This window comes from Pongo pygmaeus, chromosome 12 (genome assembly GCF_028885625.2).
Source record: "Pongo pygmaeus isolate AG05252 chromosome 12, NHGRI_mPonPyg2-v2.0_pri, whole genome shotgun sequence".
NCBI lineage: Eukaryota > Metazoa > Chordata > Mammalia > Primates > Hominidae > Pongo > Pongo pygmaeus.
In genome coordinates this window covers 103,756,883-103,777,071 of record NC_072385.2, presented here as the reverse complement: position 1 = coordinate 103,777,071, position 20,189 = coordinate 103,756,883, and the positions used below count along the sequence as shown (strand labels likewise).

Sequence of the window (20,189 nt, the reverse complement as noted above, 5' to 3'; positions counted from 1 at the left end):
TCATAACAAGCATGTGAGTCTCTGGCTGCAGGAGGGCAGAGGCATCTGATGACTGAGGATTTGGGGCCCCCCGTCAGACTCTAACATCACTGTCCCTCCCCAATGCCCACTTGCAAACCCAAGTGGGGATCAAACCCAGCCTCAACTGGATCTGCCGCAACCTTAGAAGTGCTGTGAATCCACTCTTATCACCAGTTTAGATCATCAGGGACCATACCTAAGGACCAGCCAGCCAGCCCCAAAGAGGGCCACACAGCCAGCTGGAGTCAGGGCTGGAGAGTGCAGGGCCTACTTCCTTCCAGGAGGCGGGAGAGGTGAGTGAAACAGCTGAGCAAACCCCCCTGCTTTCTTTCTGTGCCCTCCAGAAAGAACAGACAGCCCTTACGGCTCACATCTCCCCAGAGCCTGAGACCCAGGGTATCAGGGCCTTCCAGGTCCTTCTGCTACATCTCCCTGGCCCAGTAAAGGCAGCACTTTGCAGGGGAGGGAGGAAAGAGTTGGACATATCCTGGATGCTTCACCTTATTCCTTGTTGGTGTATGGGGCTGGAGGTAAGACGTCATCACAAGGGGTGAGAGGGTAAAAGTTAAGGTACCTCGAGAAACCCCAGCCCCAGGAATGATCCCTGGCACCTGCTCCCCCTTCCCATAGACTGGATAGGAAGCAGGACCACCCACCTCCCTGAGGTGACTTGTGGAAATGCAACAGAGGCATTTTTTTCTCATAATGTGGTGTGTTTAAGCATCTACACATTGTAATACATACATATAAGTAACATTATAAATTACTTTTAATGTCTTCTTTATATTACAGCACATTATTTATAATTCATTGGAATTATGTATATAGCCAGAATTTAATAATTATGGATTTTAGCATTGTAAGGGGGGCACTAACGTATTTATTATAAAATAGGGGCACATAGTCTGATTGTGTAGAGAACCACAGCTATTGAGGGATCGCTTACTGCCCTAGCTCATCCCTTGGCAATCCAACCCTACAATGGGAACCTCCTTTTTTGGCTCCAAAATGATGTCATTATCATTATGTAGATCTGATTGGAAGAGGCATACATAATGTTTTAACCTTTACTCAGGTACCTATCCTAAGCCTGTCCTTGTATCAACCCCCTGGTCAGTCAGTGTGACAGCTATGAGGTATTTTTTGTGTGTGCCTCTTTCATCTCTGCTTCTAGTAACAATCCTTCAAGGTAGGTAGCTTTACTCCACAGGTGAGATAACTACAGCTCAAAAAGGTTACATAACTTGCCCCAGAAAGCTCAGCTGGCAATGGAAGAAATGATCCTGTTGGGCTCTCAAGGCGGTGCTTATAACACATACCTGGGGCTTCTAAGAACAAGCCTGCCCTCGTTGATAACAAGTCTGATCCCATAGTTGCTGTCACAAGTATCCCAAAGCCAATTGTTTCCATCCTGTGTCTCCCTGGGACCCCCTGTGTCAGTCCCTTCCCCGATCTCGATTCTAGCAGTGAAGTTAATCCTGCCCCTAGGAAGATGTGCCTTAGGTGACTGAACCAGTCTGTCTGCCTGCCCAGTGAGTCACCGTCCCTCTCCAGACTTGCCTTGTTGCTACTGTAGAATAGCATATGCTTTAGTATTTGATAGGGTTAATCCACATTCATTCCTTTTGTTTTCAGAATTTGCCTGTTACCTGCATAGCAGGTGCTCAATAAATATTTTTATAAGTGAATGCTTCAAGGGGCTTATGGTCTGTAGGGCATGCTAAAACTAAGTAGATAAAAGAAACAGTGCCATAGGAATATATTCATTCAACAAATCATGATTGAGTGCCAACTATGTCTAAGGCACTATGCTAAAGGCTGTGCAGGACCCTCCAGAAGACTAAGTCACTATTTACATAGAAAACACAGCCATGTGCAAAATGAAGGGTGCTCTACAGCCATCAGGAAGCTGGGGTGGTCCCTTCTGGCCCAGGGAAGAAAGTGGAGAACTATGAGAGTCTAAGTGGTAGGCTTTGGGGAGAAGCTGCACGTTTATGCATTTTTAGGAAAAATCACCCAAAAAGGAGCTCTTTGGAATACGTATGCAAGATGGAAGAATTCTTCAATCCCAGGTACATTCACCTTTCCAATCCCTAGTCTTGTCAGGGGCTCTTTCCTGGAGTAGGTAAGAACAAAGAGAATCAGCAGAGCCTCTATCAGCCCACAATGGAGAGAATCCCCCCCAAAATTTTTTTCTTTTTTTTTTTTTGAGGCAAGGTCTCTCTCTGTTGCCCAGGCTGGAGTGCGGTGACACAATCACGGCCCACTGCAGCCTCCACCTCCTGGGCTCAGGCAATCCTTCCACCTCAGCCTCTCAAGTAGCTGGAACCACAGACACATGCCACCACGCCTGGCTAATTTTTTTTTTTTTTTTTTTTTGCTAGAGACAGGGTCTCACTACGTTGCCTAGGCTGGCATCAAACTCCTGGGCTCAAACAATCCTGCCACCTTGGTCTTCCCAAAATGCTGGGATTACAGGCGTGAGACACAGCACCTGGCCCCAAAAACGTATTTAGAAGACCATTATGGCCTGCCTCCACATGAAAAATTTCTTGTCAGAAATGTGTTTGCCTCATTACAAAGAAACAACCTCCCCCCAGCATATTGGAATAGCTTTACCCGCTTCTCAGCAGTCACAAAATTGATTTTCTGTTCCCTCTTGACTCCCTCTGGACAGTGGAACTCAGTTATCAAGCATCACTTCCTGTTCTTTCAGTAACCCTATTTGGTGAAATTAGAATTAGGAGTTTAATTCAATGTAGTGCAAAGCCCAATGAGATTAACTTTATGGTTTCAAGACCTTCGCTAGGAAACAGAATCCTGCGTTCTCTATTTCTCTTTCAAAAATTGACATACAACTGAAGAGGAAAGGATGTTGGGGGCACATCAGCCTGGGGCCTGGGCCCCCTGCTGGGTCCTATGACCCACTCCACTCTGAATCTGTTGAGCCCTTGATATCTAAGAACCTGCTCTGTAAAGCTTGACCTGTGCCTATCTTGTAAAACAATAACTTTTTTCTTAGATTTCTTTTCTAAGGTGGCAAAGTAAGGTGGCAAACTGAGCCAAAGTAAAAGTAAGGTGGCCAAAACACAAATAGTTGCCATTCTTCAGGCGCTTCCCAAGGGGGATGCAGTTTCCCAAGGGGGATGAGACATTTAATGTAATCCTCACCATCGTTGTCTTGAAGACATACATGACCTTGCTGTTGCACACGGCTGAGCACTCAGAAGGGCCCTGTGCTTGGTTTAGTGTTCTGCTGTTGTTCTCCTGACATTCGTAATACTTTTTGAGCAAAGGATCCTGCATTTTCACTTTACACTGCACCTGCAAAGTATAGAGCCAGTCCTATCCTCACCATAACCCTTTTGTTTGGTAGGTATTGTTAATCTTATTTTTTAAATGGGAAACTTATGATTAGAGTAGGTTCAGTAACTCACCCAAGGTCATACAGACTGATGATGGCAGCTTTGGGCTTTGAAGCCAGGTCTCTACTATAAACCCCAGATCTACTGCTCTCCTGGCTCAGCTGTCTAATTCCAGTCAGCCCACCTCTCTGAATTAGGATATTAATTCTGGGATATCAATTCTGGGATATCTAGGTTAAAGCACATTAGCAGGTGGTTTTTCCTTAATCATCAAGATTGTTACTTTAGCTCTCTAAATAGTTCTGCATGTGAAGTATTTATTTTCTGAAAAAATGTTCAGCAAAATGTAATAAATTTTGTCTTTGAAACCTAGGCAATCTTTTTATCCTCATACACTTTTAAAATGACATTAGGGATGTCGACATGAAGAATATTTGCTCTGTAACAAAATTACATTTCATTCTGAGATGTAGTGATTTAATAATTAGAACAATATCCATAAAATATAAATACAAGGTATTCATAAATAAATTAAATTGGATTGCAGCTGTTAAGAGCCAATTATCATGTAAAATATCTCTGATGGTCAAAATAATAAGAGAGCAGAATATTAATTTTGACATTCTCTATAGACCATGAGCATAAATTGCTAAAATGGCCTAATAGGTTATGGAATTTTATTGAGATTTGAGGTGGCCCTTAAAATATTCATTGTGTGTTAGAAATTAGTTGTCTTGATTGATTTTAGTTATAATTCCATTATATATTTACAAGATGGAGGAAGATAGGGTGCCATAAAACAGACGTCTACTTATGAAATAATAGTAGTAATTAGGATGGTGGCTCCATGATTAAGAAGCAGAGAAACCTAGATTTGAATCCCGGTTTCACCCCTTTCTGGCTGTGTGACCTTGAGCAATTTACTTAACTTTTCAAATGTCCTCATCTTTAGAAAAGGGTTATGATAAGGAATAAATTAGATGATGTATAAAGCATATAGCCCAGAGACTGGCACTTAGCAAGCACAAAATAACTATTAGTTCTTATGATTTCTGTGCCACAATAGGGGAACTTGAAATGCTTGGAAAGATAGCACTTTCCTATCTTGGTTATTATGCATCAACTTTGATCTTAAGGACCATAAAATATTCTTTAGCACCAACTTAAGAAATTATCAGGATATTCTCAGCGGTATGGGTGTAGCAGGGGGAGTTGGGGAACCCTGATTTGCAGCATTCGACAATTCCCATGGTGTAAATAATCTTACCATGACTGATTTCAAGCTACCAAAGTGATATCCCTAAATGTGGAGTTGAGAATGGTGTGCACACTTGTGTCTCATGAGCCAACATAACCCAGCTCCCATTGGTCCTACTGGTACTTTGGAACTAAGAATGAAAATGATGTGTTGGTTCTCTTTCTGGCTTCATTGCTCCCTAGTTGCAAGACCCTTTGCAATTCACATCTTCCCTGGGCCTCAGCTTCTTTATCTGTAAAATAGAGATAGCAATACCTACCTGGTATGACTCCCTGGGCTGACGTGACAATTAAATAAATACAGGACATGAACAACTATTGAAACTGCGAAATACAATGTAATGGAAAATAATTGGTAGTTGTTGATGCACAGACTACTACTGTAGTTGTCAAGGTGGTGTGGTCCAATTTTAAGAGTTCCAAGATATGGAATTCCTTTGTCTTTTGATCTGTTGTTCAGCTGGGCCCTGGAGCTCTTGGTTTACTTACCCTAACCTTTTTTTTTTTGAGATAGAGTCTCCCTCTATGGCCCAGGCTGGAGTGCAGTGGTGCAATCTTGGCTCACTGCAACCTCCACCTCCTGGGTTCAAGTGATTTTCCTGCCTCAGCCTCCTGAGTAGCTGGGATTACAGGCACGCACCACCATGTCCAGCTAATTTTTTGTATTTTTAGTAGAGACGGTGTGTCACCACGCTGGCCAGGCTGTTCTCAAACTCCTGACCTCATTATCTGCCCGCCTCGGCCTCCCAAAGTGCTGGGATTACAGGCATGAGCCACCACACTCGGCCGTCCCTTTTTTTCTTTCTCTGTGACCGTTTAACTCAATGATTATCTGCACAATTAACAATAAAACAAGCTAGTTAGGTTCTTCCAAGCCACAGGAAACAAAGACTGGCTGCTGTTACCTGAGGCTGCAGAGCTTGGGAAGCCATCCATTCAGATGTCCCACTACCCACTGGAGCACAGGAACAAAGTTCTTGTCCTTCAGGGTTATTATGGTGGCCTGGTCACTTTGTTGTCTCCTCAGAAGTGGATGTCCTTAGTCCCCTGCTGATCACAAAGCTCTGTATCCATCTCTCAGTTTCTGTTTCCTCTTGACTGCTCTCTGCTGTGACCACTTCTACTTCAACTACATTGAAAGATGCTCAGAGCAGTGGTGGGAGCCTGAGTCACAGTGCCTGCATTCAGATCCAGCACCATCGGGTTCTTGCTTTGGAATGGGCATCTAATCTTGCTGTACCTCAGCCTCTTCATCTGCAAAATGGGGACAACAGCACCTACCTCATAGGGTTGTTATGAGATTAAAAAGAGTTGAGACGTGAGATGTTAAGAACCGTGTTTGGTACATGGCAGCAACAGTTGCTGGCAGCTGCCCTCTGCTTCCGTGGCTGTCTCTCTGTGGTCCCCCATCGAGTCCAGGTTCTGATGAGGTCCATTTGACACTGTTCAATGGAGTGTTTCCCTCCTGGAGGGATGGTTCTTGTAGATTCTGGCTTCCCTTATGTCTGCATAAATGTGGCTGCCTTTGATGACATAGTAAGGTCCCAAGGCACGGAGCACAGCACATCACAGGGAGGAGCCACCGGAGCCCATATTAATCCAGGAGGAATGTGGTCATCTCTCAGCTTCTCTCCTTTCCAGCAAGCAGTCCTTTATGAACATCTGCAAGGAGCAACATCAAACCACCAGCACTTCCAGGAAGACACAGTCCATGGCAGGGTACAGGAAGGCTCTGGGGATGACGATAATCAGACGAACTACAAGAACATTGTAGTTATTCTTTCATTAGCGGACATTTTAGAGGCTTGTGCTTCACTGTCCTTGGTTTGAAAATCCATTCCTTAAAGGCTGTGGTGACAGCCAACCTTTTCCCACCCCAGTACCCTTGAGTGGCCCCCTCCCATTGGGAACAGCCTGTGAGGATATCGGCGTGTCTCAGGCTGGGGCATAATCATCTCCAAGGGGCATGATCCTCTTGATAAGAAACAGTCAGCTTCTTCATTTTCCTCAGAGGGAAAGCATTTAAGAGTGTGTTTCCAAGGTTCAGCTGCTCATCTAATAACAATAATAATTACCTTAATGTTCTTCAATAGGGGATTAGTTAAACAAATTATGGTACATCCATGGTACATGATGCAGCCATTAAATTAAATGAAGTAGAATGATACACTGTATTTCATTAATCCTTATACCACTCTATATCTGTACCACGTGGGTGGCTTTGAAGTCAAAGGGCAGCGCCCAGTTGCATCCTGAATTAAAATCATCCCCCTGGATGGGAGCCAAAATTTCATTTCCATGCTGGCTGCCTGAAAGGGGAGACAGATGACCCGGCATGAACAAGTTTCCTGGAACATCACTGGGAAGCCAAAAGGACATTGTAGAGATGAGGCTGAGGCTAGAATGACAATTTCTGGGAGACGGCAAGGTTCAGAACTGGATGTTCCAAGTGGAGGACGAGTATGAGTCACTAAATTGAGAAAGTCTCTAAGACTTCCTTGCAGTATCAGAGTCAGATGGTCAGGCTGGTTCAAGGACAGCAACCTGCCTGCCTACCGGCTGCTGCCTTGAGGACTCAGCTGCTCCTATGGGACTGAACACCTGGGAAGTGTCAAAACAGACTGCTTTCCGCTGGAAATTAGAAGGACTAGCAGCAAGTCCTGTGCTAGGGAACAGAGAAAATGTTTGGGAAAGGGTTAGAACATGCCCCAGAAATAACACAAGGCTGAACAGGCTCCAGAGCAGAGATGCTGCTGCCCACATGAGCATCTACAAGGTCCCACCCAAAGGGGAGCTGGCAGTCCCAGAGCCACATGGGAGAGCATTTCTGGGCAGGTCTCCTTCACCACTCTCAAAGAAGCATGTGGCAGCGTAGATAGCAATTGGGGCTGATATGCTGAATTCATAACCTTACAGCAGGGACTTGGGGAACATTGACATCTCCTGTAACTATTGCAGGGTGCTTTCTGCCTGGGACCTACGAGCAAGGCTTGGAGGTCCACACATGCCCTCACTGAGTTCCTGCTCCAATGGATTCTTAGCCAGTTCATGCTGCTATAACAAAATACCATAAACTGGATGGCTTACAAATAGCAGGAATTTATTTCTCACAATTCTGAAGGCTGGGAAGCCTGAGATCAGGGTGCCAGCATGGTCAGATTCTGGCGAGAGCTTCTTCTGGGTTGCAGATGGTGTTCTCACTGTGTCCTCACATGGTAGAAGGGGTGAAAGAGCTCCCCTGGGTCTCTTTTGTAAGGGCATCAGTCTCATTCATGAAGGCTCTGACCTCATGACCTAATCACCTCCCAATGGCCCCACCTCCTAATACCATCATCTGGGGTGTTAGGATTTCAACAAATACATTTGTAGGTAGACACTAACATTCAGACCATAGCAAATGGTATGCAGCAGAGAAGAATAAACCAAAGTATTGGCTCCCATTGTTCTGCTCAGTCACCATCTACCATGAATACCAGGGAGCTGAGGAAGAAAGAGAAGCAACTCTAGCAGCCAGAAAGAAGCAGGATGACAAATGGAGCTCCGATCTGAAGGGTCCAGGCAAGCCTCCATTGAAACCAAGGCAGGTCCCTGATACTCCAGGTCTTAGTGGGTGTAGACAAGCAGGGTCCCAGGCCCAGGACTGTCAAGCATTCGATAGGAGTCTATAATTTGCTTTCCATCTAGCAGAACAGTCAATAAATGAGAAAACTGTGCTCCAGTCATTCACTCAAGAGGTTGGAAATGGCTTTGTATTAATTGTCTATTTGCTGCCTAACAAATTGCCTCAACACTTAGTAGCTTAAAACAATAATAATTTATCTCTCACAGTTTCCATGGCTCATAAATTCAGACAGGGCACAGTACCATGAGGATGGCTTGTCCTTGCTCCACTATGTCTGGGGCCATGGCTGGAAGAAGCAAAGGCTGGGGCTGGCATTATCTGAAGACTCATTCACTCACACACCTGACTGTTGATGCTGACTACAGGCTGAAGGCCCAGCAGGGGCAGTAGGCCAGACACCAACATCAGCCTCTCCACGCAGCCTGGGCTTCTGCAGAGTTTGGTGGCTGTCCAAGGGCCAGGCTCCTGAGAGACAGCCAGGCAGAAATTTCATCCTTTTTATAACCTTGGGAGTCACAGAGTATCATTTCTGCCCCATTATGTTTCTTATAATACATAACACTAAGTCCTACCCATATTTAAGAGAAAGAGAAATAGCTTCCATCTTTAGACGGGAGAAGGGTTAAAGAATTTATGGACCTATTTTAAAACCACCATAGGCCTCATAGTTACATGGATTTTGACAAATAGGGATATTTAAGGGTGACAAATAAGGGCATTTAAGGTTGCTCTCATATTCCTTTTTCCTTGCAAAACTAAGATGCTGAAATTTGAAGAAGATACAGATTGAAAGACCTTAAGACTTTAGCTCTTATGATGCCATGCCACCTCCAGCCTAGGCACATAAGGAGGTAAGAAGACTCATTCAGGTTCCCGCCAGCAGTCCCCAAAGAGCTCCCTCCCAGAGAGGAATTAAATATGCTCTGATGATTATGATGTAGGGAAGGGAGGCTTTTGCCTGTAAATATAATAGGAGGCATCATTAGACATTCGGGAAGGTCCACAGAAAAGTCAACAGGGGAAAAGCGGGACTGGACAAAACCTACTAGCATGTGAGCAGGAATCTCTCTACTGTCATAGGTTTTACCCTAGCCTCTGTACACACTAGCTATTTAAATTACATGTGCCCTAACATAACTACTCACCCTGCATGAGCATTAGTTTCCTCATCCTGTAAACGTGAATGATAATAGCAGCCATGGCATAGGGTTTGCATGGGAGTTAAGTGAGATCATTCATGTACTGTGCAGTGCCGACACTTGGTGCATTATCTTCAAGGTGGTTGTTGCTATCTATCCTGTTACCAGCTGTCCCCCAACTCCACCGCCTCTAAAGAAGATGCGAGCCCTGCCTGTTCAGTTGTCTTCCTCTTTCTGAAGCTTGGAGAGGTCCAGCCTTGCTAGGGGAGTTTCTGGAGCTTCTCCTATGGGGGAGGAGAGAATGAGCAAGAGAAAGACAAGAGGAAGCAGGACCCACACTGAGAGAGAAGTTTTTTAGGGAATTTTGAAGGAGGAAACGCAGGTCAGCTCAGGTGTGGAGCCAAGTGGAGTCAGGTGTGAGCCAAGAGAAAGGATTTTCTTTCTTTCTTTTTTAAATGGAGTCTCGTTCTATTGCCCAGACTGGAGTGCAGCGGCGCGATCTCAGCTCACTGCAGCCTCCACCTCCCAGGTTCAAGTGATTCCCCTGCCTCAGCCTCCTGAGTAGCTGGGATTGCAGGTTCATCACCTTGCCCAGCTAATTTTTTGTATTTTTAGTAGCCATTCTCCTGCCTCAGCCTCCCGAGTAGCTGGGATTATTGGCGTGTGCCACCATGCCTGGCTAATTTTTTTGTATTATTAGTAGTGATGAGATTTCACCATGCTGGCCAAGCTGGTCTTGAACTTCTGACTTCAAGTGATCCACCCATCTCAGCCTCCCAAAGTGCTGGGATTACAGGCATGAGCCACCACGCCCGGCCACAAGAGAAAGGATTTTCTAAGACAAATCCTTTATGTGGTTCAAAAAATACAATGACCACCTTGAGTTTCTCTAGATTAACTTTTGGTTGTTGTGGATGTTTCTGGTCAGGACACTGCTCAGAGTCTGGGCGTTGTGCAGATAACTTTATAAGCATTACATATTATTAACTAAAATGAAGGCTCCAAACAGTTGGTATAGCATGCTTCCATTTGTATTAGGTTTTTACACAGAAAATTTCTAGAAAAAATAAAAGTAACCATTAAGAGTAGTTTTCTCTGAGCTACAAGAGATACTAATTTTTCATTTTATACCATTCGTTTTACTAATGTTTTTTTTCCAACCTGAGCACATGTAACTTTATTTAATGTAAATTAGTGTTTTTAAGGAAATGGCCATTTATTAAATCCCCATTAAATATCTGTCAGGGATTTATTATTATTATTATTATTTTGAGACGGAGTTTCACTCCTGTTGCCCAGGCTAGAGTGCAATGGCATAATCTTGGCTCACCACAACCTCCGCCCCCCAGGTTCAAGTGATCCTCCTGCCTCAGCCTCCCAAGTAGCTGGGATTACAGCCATGCGCCACCACACCCGGCTAATTTTTTTGTGTTTTTAGTAGAGACAGGGTTTCTCCATGTTGGTCAGGCTGGTCTCAAACTCCTGACCTCAGGTGATATGCCCACCTCGGCCTCCCAAAGTGCTGGGATTACAGGCGTGAGCCACCACGCCTGGCCACAAGAGAAAGGATTTTCTAAGACAAATCCTTTATGTGGTTCAAAAAAGACAATGACCAACTTAAGTTTCTCTAGAGTAACTTTTGGTTATTGTGAATGTTTCTGGTCAGGACACTGCTCAGAGTCTGGGCGTTGTGCAGATAACTTTATAAGCATTACATATTTTTATCTAAAACGAAGGCTCCAAATTGTTGGTATAGCATGCTTCCATTTGTGTTAGGTTTTAGCATATAAATTTTCTAAAAAAAAAAAAGTAACCATTAAGAGTAGTTTTCTCACTGGGTGCAGTGGCTCACGCCTGTAATCCCAGCACTTTGGGAGGCCAAGGCAGGTGGATCACAAGGTCAGCAGATCGAGACCATCCTGGCTAACACAGTGAAACCCCGTCTCTACTAAAATACAAGAAAAAAAAAAATTAGCCGGGCGTAGTGGCTACTTGGGAGGCTGAGGCAAGAGAATGGCGTTAACCCGGGAAGCGGAGCTTGCAGTGAGCCAAGATCGGGCCACTGCACTCCAGCCTGGGCAACAGAGGGAGATTCCGTCTCAAAAAAAAAAAAAAAAAAAAAAAGAGTAGTTTTCTCTGAGCTACAAGAGATACTAATTTTTCATTTTTTAAAATTTATTTATTTATTATTTTGAGACAGAGTCTCCCTCTGTCGCCCAGGCTGGAGTGCAGTGGCACGATCTCCACTCACTGCAACCTCCGACTCCTGGGTTCATGCCATTCTCCTGCCTCAGCCTCCCAGTAGCTGGGACTACAGGTGCCCGCCACCACGCCTGGCTAATTTTTTGTATTTTTAGTAGAGACGGGGTTTCACCGTGTTAGCCAGGATGGTCTTGATCTCCTGACCTCATGATCTGCCTGCCTTGGCCTCCCAAAGTGCTGGGATTACAGGTGTGAGCCACCGCGCCCAGCCTAATTTTTCATTTTATACCGTTTGTTTTACTAATTTTTTTTCCAACCTGAGCACATATAACTTTATTTAATGTAAATTAGTGTTTGTAAAGAAATAGCCATTTATTAAATCCCCATTAAATATCTGTTAGGGATTTTATATGCGTTGTATCTGATCCACACAAAAACTCTGCAAGATTGGTTTTATTATCTCCTATTTTATAGATGAGCAAACCTAGGCTTGAAAGATGAAGTGAATGTATTGGTCAGGATTCTCCAGAGAAACAGAATCAACAGGAAAGAGAAAGATTTATTTTAAGGAATTGGCTCATGTGATTGTGGGTGCTGGTAAGTCCAGAATTCATACGGCATGCCAGCAGCCTGGAAATTCGGATAAGAACTGATGTTACAGTCTCGAGTGTGAATACAGCAGGGCAGCAGGCTGGAAATTCAGGCAGGGTTTCTGTGTTGCAGTCTTGAAGGAAATGCCTTCTTCTTCTGGAAATCTCTGTCTTTGCTTTACTTAAGGCCTTCAAATAATTGGATAATGCCCAACACATGATGGAGGGTAATCTGCTTGACTCAGCATCTACTCGTTGTGTTAGCCACATCTAGGAAATACCTTCATAGCAACATCTACTCTGTTGACTCAACATCGGGCACTGTAGCCTTGCCCGTCTAACACATAAATTAACCATCACAGTGAATTGGCCAAAATTTCACAGCTAATAAATTGTTAGTCTGGATTGGAACCCACAGTCCCACAATCTGGAGCCAAAGGCTAGAAGTGGATGAGCAAACTACAGGCACTGAGTATATACAAATGGCTGGCTGTCTTGGGCGGGTGGAGCAAAGAAGAGGGTAAGGCACAACACTTGCAAGACACTCCCAGACCAGGTGGCGGCTCTCCTGCGCTTCTCCACTGAGCTCTGATGCCAACTAATCGGGAGACACCGGAAGTCACTCCTCTCTCCATCTGTTCTGTTGGTTTTTTTCCCTCCTCCGAAAGGAGAGATTAAAGTAAATAGTTTTTAAGGGCCCTTCAAGCCATATATGCTAAGATTCAATGCCGCTGAGAGGAAACACAAATTAATACCACAATAATGTACCACTATATGCCCATCAGAAAGGTTACAGAGACTGAAAATGCCAAGTATGTGTATAACTCAATAAGAAAAGGCAAAAGTTACATATATATATATATAATTGCACAAAAGAAGCTACACTATTTTTTTTTAATAAATGCAAAGAGGTGGTTCTCATAGAAGTCAGGATACCACTGTCTTTAGTGAGGAAGGAATGAGTTATAATCAGGAAAAAGCCTGATAGGGCTCCTTGAGTACAGATGGTGTTCTGGAGGTTTCTTGACCTGGAGTTGGTTGCACAGATGATCACTTACAGTAATCCATTAAGCTCTTCATAACATTTAGGTTTTATATACAGTCATGCAGTGCATATGGACGTTTTGGTCAGTGATGGATCATATATACAATGGTAGTCCTATAAGATTATAACACTGTATTTTTACTGTACCTTTTCTATGTTTACATATGTTTAAATACATAAATTCTTACCATTGTGTTATACTTGCTTACATATTCAATACGGGAACATTCCGTCCAGGCTTGTAGACTCAGAGCAATAAGCTCTACCATGCAGCCTAGGCGTGTAGTAGGCTACAACATCTGGGTTTGTGTAAGTACACCCTGATGTTTGCACAACGATGAAATTTCCCAAGGACACATTTCTCAGACTCTATTCCCATGGTTAAGTGATGCAATACTGTACTTTTATGTATAGATGGTATATTTTACAATAAAAAATTCTAAAAATAAATAAGAAACTTAGAAGTTGCTGCTCTCTTGATGCCCTGGAAGATAGGAGGCTCTGGGAAGAACCACAGGCAGACAGCTTCAGCTCAGAGGCCTGACTCCGGGGCCAGGGTTCTGGCCACTGGCTCTGCTACCTTTCCGTACGAGGAAGGGACTTTGAAAAATTTTCTCTCCCTGTTCTACTCCTTTCAGGGCTCCTAATCAAGAGGAGGCACATCTTATTATAGAAGGCGCCTTCCAGTTCACTCCAGACACAGCCTTCTCTTCCCTTGTCTGATGTGTTGATTAGATTTCAGGCAGGATTACTGGGGTTGACGCCATTAAGTAAAAAGTCATCTCCTTTGGAAACAGCCCAGAAAGTCTGGATTCCATTTTTAAAAGCCTCAGATCCCATTAAAGATGAAACATTGAGAACCAAGTGGATTTAGATTCAGTGGGAGAAATCAGAACTCCAAGTGCCGGCAGGCTCATGTGAACACCTGGGTGGGGAAGAGGGAAGAGGGATGGTGGTAAAATGGGGACAAGGAGTGTACTTTGGCAGTAAGATCAGCAAATTCTCAGCAACTCTTCGTCAAGAACAAGTGATCAATAAATCAAATACTGCCCATCTGCTAGGCAGTCACTGAATAAATTACAGTACGCGCACACCATGATATATTGTGCATCCATTAAAAGTACAAATTAGAGTTACATCAATGGACTTGGGTGGATTTCCACCAGGTATTATTGATTGAGAAAAGCAAGATACTTCAGCCTTTAAAGCATCTATAACATGCTCCTATTGTATAAAACAATGACAAACAACCCTCCACTTATGTACATGAATAATTCTGTACACGTATATGTGCCCAGATGAGTCTGCATGTACGGAGCAAAATATGGAAAGAAACATACCAGGTTAACATCAACTACCCAGCAGGATTTTGGGTGGTGGTGGGTGCTGAAGAGGATGGAGGAGAGATGAAAGGTGGAACCAAACAAAAGAAAACCATGAAAAACAGCCAGCAGGAATGATAGGATCATATGTATGTGTTTATGTAAAAATGAATAAGGGGTGGGGAATTTAACTATGTATTGCACCTCTACTTTCTCTAGCTCTATCTCAAGCATTGTAAAGAACAGAGGACAGCTCTGTTGGCTGGAAGCTTACAGTCCCTTTGGGAAAACAAGGCAAACCCATGCAGCACTCAGTGAGCAAGCCAACATAATTCAACATTCGAATTCCCTATCTCCTGAGTTCTTATCACTCTATTATATTGTTTATTTAACAAGCATTTCTTCAGGCCACACTAGGTGCCAGGTGTGATCACTGTCCCTGAGGAGTCAAAAAAGCAATATAATTAGAGATGGATATCTAGTGCTAAGTAAATATTATCAAATAGGGTTAAAATAGCTGTAATTTGGACAGAGAGAGGTGCTGTATGAGATTTTGTCTTTATAGTCTTTGTAGTCCATCACGTCAGTATCTAGGGCTGGAAAAAGACCTTATCACCCATCTAGTGTAGCTTCTATATATTACTTACGAGGAAACTGAGGCCCTGGGGGAGCAAATGACAGTAGTCCCTTCCAGTGATTAGCAGAGCTGAACTACAGCCCACAGCTCAAGAACTAGGCTTGTTTCTGTCCACCACACAATAGTGTCTTCAAGCAAAACCGAGAACAAATAATGTCTCAGAGTGAAGAATTTGATGTTTTAGTGATCTTTCATCTGAAGCAGCAAATATAATAGGGAAAATATGGTGCTATAGGTTCAATTGTCTCCCCCCAAAAGATGTATTCAGGTCTTACCCTCTGGAACCTATGTATGTGAGCATATTTGAAAATAGAGCCTTTGCAGTATCGATGACTGCTACACCTCAGCCTGGGGCTGCACTGCCACCCTGGGCTACTTCAGTAGGTGGTCCACGCATGGGGCATAGCCATGGTCTCTCAGCTCTGCTTAACCACATGGGTCCAGTGTGTGCTTTGGCGTGTTTTCAGGGAGACAGAGAAAGGCTCTCCTAATGCACGACAGACCTGCCCAGAATGGCCTCTCTGTTCCTAGGAGTGCGACAATTTTTGGGTAAAAAAAAAAAAAAAAAAAGAAAATAGAGCCTTTGCCTATGTAATGAAGTTAAGATGAGGTTGTACTGGATTGGGGTGTTTCCTAAATCCAGTATGACTGGGGTCCTTATAAGAAGAAGGAAATGTGGATGCAGAGATACAGACACACAGAGGAGAAGGCCACACCAAGATGGAGGCAGAGATGGAATGCTGTGTCTGTCTGTAAGCCAAGGAGCACCAAGGCCTGCCAGCAACCACCAGAAGCTAAAATAGGCAAGGACGGATCCCTCCCTAGAGACTTTGGAAGAACATGACCCTGTAGACACCTTGATTTTAGACTTCTAGCCTCTAGAACTGTAGGATAATATATTTCTACTGTTTTAAGCCATGCTAATATACATGGCTTGGAGTTTGTTAGATCTAGGTAAAATCTTGTTTTTGTTATTTACAAAACAGATGATCTTGGACAAACCAACAAACTTCTTTGATCCTTGGCTTCATTACTGTAAAACAGGGATAATAGCAGCACCTTGGCTGCTGTGAGGATAAAACAAGGTAACTCATGGACAGCACCAAGCTCCTAACCACTCTACTGAACTCTGGGAAAGGAAATGGACCAGGCTGGGCTCTGGGAAAGTAGCCGGCTCTGAGTCCCTCTTCCCCTGAACCTCATGATGCCATGTGGAACAAGGCTGGCCAATTCATCTTTTTGGCTGCAATTAACCTACAGTAATGGCTGGCATGCTGTAGAATAGCTATGCTGTTGGCTGAAGCCTATCCCTCCCTGACATTAGTAACAACTTAATGGTCTAGAGAGTGATGCTGAGGCAGGAGAATGGGGTCTGGAGGGAGGGAACATAAAGCCAATTCACACTGACTTCCTAGAACGAAATCAAATGGAAACACTACAGCTATGACAGGAAATAGCCTCTCCATTTACATAGGGCATACACCAACTAAATGACTGTAACTTTACTGCATTCTCCTCATTTACATAGAGTGTACACCAGTGAGAATCTCTAGAGGATATTTAAACGTCCCAAAATTCTGTAACGGGGCTCTTGGGCCCCTATGCTCAGGCCCACTCCCACCCTGTGGAGTGAACTTTTGTTTTCAATAAATCTCTGCTTTTGTTGCTTCATTCTTTCTTTGCTTTGTTTGTGTGTTTTGTCCAATTATTTGTTTGAGATGCCAAGACCCTGGACACCCTTCATTGGTATCAATGCTACAGAAAACTGAGATGATACTGATAGGAGAGGGCATTGGTTTGAGCAAAGGACCCAGGTTCTATTCCTGGCTTGGAGACTTGCCCTGTTGACCTTGGAATTTGCATCCCAGTAGGAATAACAACAACTTCAGCCTCACAAAGTATTAGTAAAAATGAATGTGTTCTTAAAAGTCCTTTGAACAATGGAGCAGAGTTACCAAAAGACAAACTGAGTCAGCTATAGATACAGATGTAAATTTAGGTTTAGCTTCTAGAGTAAGGGAAAGACAAAATTCCTTTTTGCCTGCATATATCCATTAAACTTTTTTGAACAATTGCTAGGATCTGAGGACACAAAAATGAGTAAGATGCAGTTCCCTGTCCTCAAGTCCTCACAATCTGGTGAGGAAGACAGTGCAAGAACCATGAGAACAGTCAGAAGCCATGATCCTGACTTGAGAAAGGTCTGGAGGTTTCTGGAGCTGGGATGGAAGGAAGGATGGTCAAGGAAAGCCTTTCAGAGGAGGAAACCCTGTGTCATTTTTTCTATTGCCAATTTTAAAAAGTGATTCTGGTCTCAAGATCTCAGAAAAAGCTATCATAAGTCATGGAATCATCTCCTATTTATTTTACAATGTATGAAAAATCCTTGATCTCCCTCTTTGCCTCATACCTTCTAAGAATGAGGTACCTTGAAAACACATCCACACAAAAACCTACATATGGATGTTTTAGCAGCTTTATTCATAATGCCAAAACCTGGAAGCAACCAAGATGTCCTTCAGGAGGTGAATGGATAGGTAAACGGTGATACATTCAGACAATGGAATATTATTCATATAAGATACAATAAATCTTTCTGAGTTTGTCTTCAAAGGGTTTAGCCTATTAACTTCCTTATCCTTTGTTCTCAAACTCAACTTTCTTTTTCTTCCTTGCCCCTAGTTACTGTAAACAGCCTACCCGCTTCCCGTCAGCTCTAATCAATAACTTACATCTCTTCCCTTGGTTACCTGTACCCATTGTTCCCCCCAAAACTGCACATCTCACACACTCCACCTCTGTACCTCACGTCCCCCCTCCCCTTTTATATTTAGAAAAATACATACAAGTAGCCAATGGGGTCAGCTCAGATTGTGCGGTCCGACCCCAGCCCATGGAGGGGTGACACAGAGATAGGGACTGCATTAAGGATAAAAACCCCGTGGTCTCCTTTGCTCTCTATGCTCTTGCCATCTTGATTGATGCAAGTGGCACCCTTCTGCAGAAGTAAATTGCCTTGTTGAGAAAATTAAACTTTTGCCTGAGTGCTGGTTTTACTTCGCGGCACCGAGCATTTATTCCTGAAGCATTTTATATCCAACATTCAGCACTAAAAAGACATGAGCAGCCGAGCCGGGTGGCTCACACCTATAATCCCAGCACTTTGGGAGGCAGAGGCAGGGGGATTACCTGAGGTCAGGAGTTCCAGATCAGCCTGGTCAACATGGCGAAACCTCTTCTCTACTAAAAATACAAAAAAATTAGCCAGGCGTGGTCGTACGTGCCTGTAATCCCAGCTACCCAAGAGGCCCAGGCAAGAGAATTTCTTGAACCTTGCAGTGTTGTAGGAGTTATTAAGAAATTATTTGGCCGGGCGCGGTGGCTCATGCCCGTAATCCCAGCACTTTGGGAGGTCGAGACAGGCGGATCACGAGGTCAGGAGATCGAGACCATCCTGGCTAACACGGTGAAACCCCGTCTCTACTAAAAATACAAAATATTAGCCGGCCTAGTGGCCGGCGCGCCAGTAGTCCCAGCTACTCAGAAGGCTGAGGCAGGAGAATGGCGTGAACCCGGGAGGCGGAGCTTGCAGTGAGCCGCGATCGCGCGCCACTGCACTCCAGCCTGGGTGACAGAGCGAGATTCCGTCTAAAAAAAAAAAAAAAATTATTTGAGACAGATAGAGAGGAAAAGGGGTCCTTGGGAAGTTTTCATTTTTAAAGCTGCTCCAGAAACGTTTCTTGTCAAGCCCCAGCTCTTAGAGCTGGGCCGGCAACTTTTGATGTGCAAATGTAGGCCATTAGAAACTGGGTCCACCCAAACATGGCGGTTACTGCTGCCTTCTTGCCCTTGCCCCACATGTTCCTGGCAACGCCCCCCACATATCCCCACGTGCGTAGAACGCCACAGCGCCCTGTATTTGCATATTAAAATACTAGGATGGGAGGGCCAGCTTTTTCCCGGCTATGTGAATAACATGCCTGGTCAAACCAATCCGCTAAGCTCTGTGCAAATCAGACCGCCTCCTCCGGCCTCTGCATATATACCTGGCTGGCGTCCACCACACTTGGGGCCCTCCTGTTTCGGCTTTGGAGCCCCCCTCCCTCTGTCTCTGTACAGGGGAGCCTCTTCCTTCTGCCTTCTTTCTTGCTTATTAAACTCTCCGCTCCTTAAAACCACTCCACGTGTGTCCGTGTTGTTTTATCTAATTCAACGTAAGACAAGAGCCCTGGTGTCCCTCCACTCATGGGAGCCGTATCAGCAGTGAGCCCAGATCACGCCTCTGCACTCCCGCCTTGGTGACAGAGCGGGACTCCGTCTCAAGGAAAAAAATAAAAGACACGAGCTATCAAGCCATGACAAGATATGGAGGCACCTTAAGTGGGGATATTAACCAAGTGAAAGAAGCCAATCTGGAAAGTCTACATACTGTATGATTCCAACTCTGTAACATGCTGAAAAGTCAACACTGTGGGGACCGTAAATAGATCAGTGGTTGCCAGAGGTTTGAGGGGAGGTGGGAAGGGATGAATAGGTGGATCACAGAGAATTTTTAGGGCTGTGAAATTATTCTGTATGATACCATAATGATGGATACATGTCAATATCCCTTTGTCCAAGCCCTTAAAATGTGCAACATTCTCTAAAACAAACCGCGGACTTTGGATGATAATGATGTGTCAATGTAGGTTCATTGACTGTAACAAAGGTACCTGGATGTTGATAATGGGGGAGGTTGTGTGTATGTGGGGGCAGGGGGTAAATGGGAACTCTCTCCACTTTTCATTCAATTTTGCTGTGAACCAAAAACTGCTCTAAAAACTGAACTTTATTAAGAAAAAATAAGACACTATGCTCATCTTTTGATGTTAATAAATTGAAAAATGCCTCTGCTAGCCTTCCTCCTTTCTGGTCATCAAACTGTTTCCTTCTAACAGTGCCCAGTGAGTAGGATTCTATTGAGTGCCAGGTGTAGGAAGAGAGATGCCA

General features: G+C 44.1%; 1 non-coding gene across 1 annotated transcript; it reads left to right on the top strand.

The window, feature by feature from the left end:
• Nucleotides 1-15,610: 15,610 nt before the first annotated feature.
• On the top strand, nt 15,611-15,744 carry LOC129030965 (small nucleolar RNA SNORA64/SNORA10 family). Its single transcript, XR_008500856.1, has one exon. It is a non-coding gene; the product is annotated as a small nucleolar RNA SNORA64/SNORA10 family (small nucleolar RNA).
• Nucleotides 15,745-20,189: the final 4,445 nt, after the last annotated feature.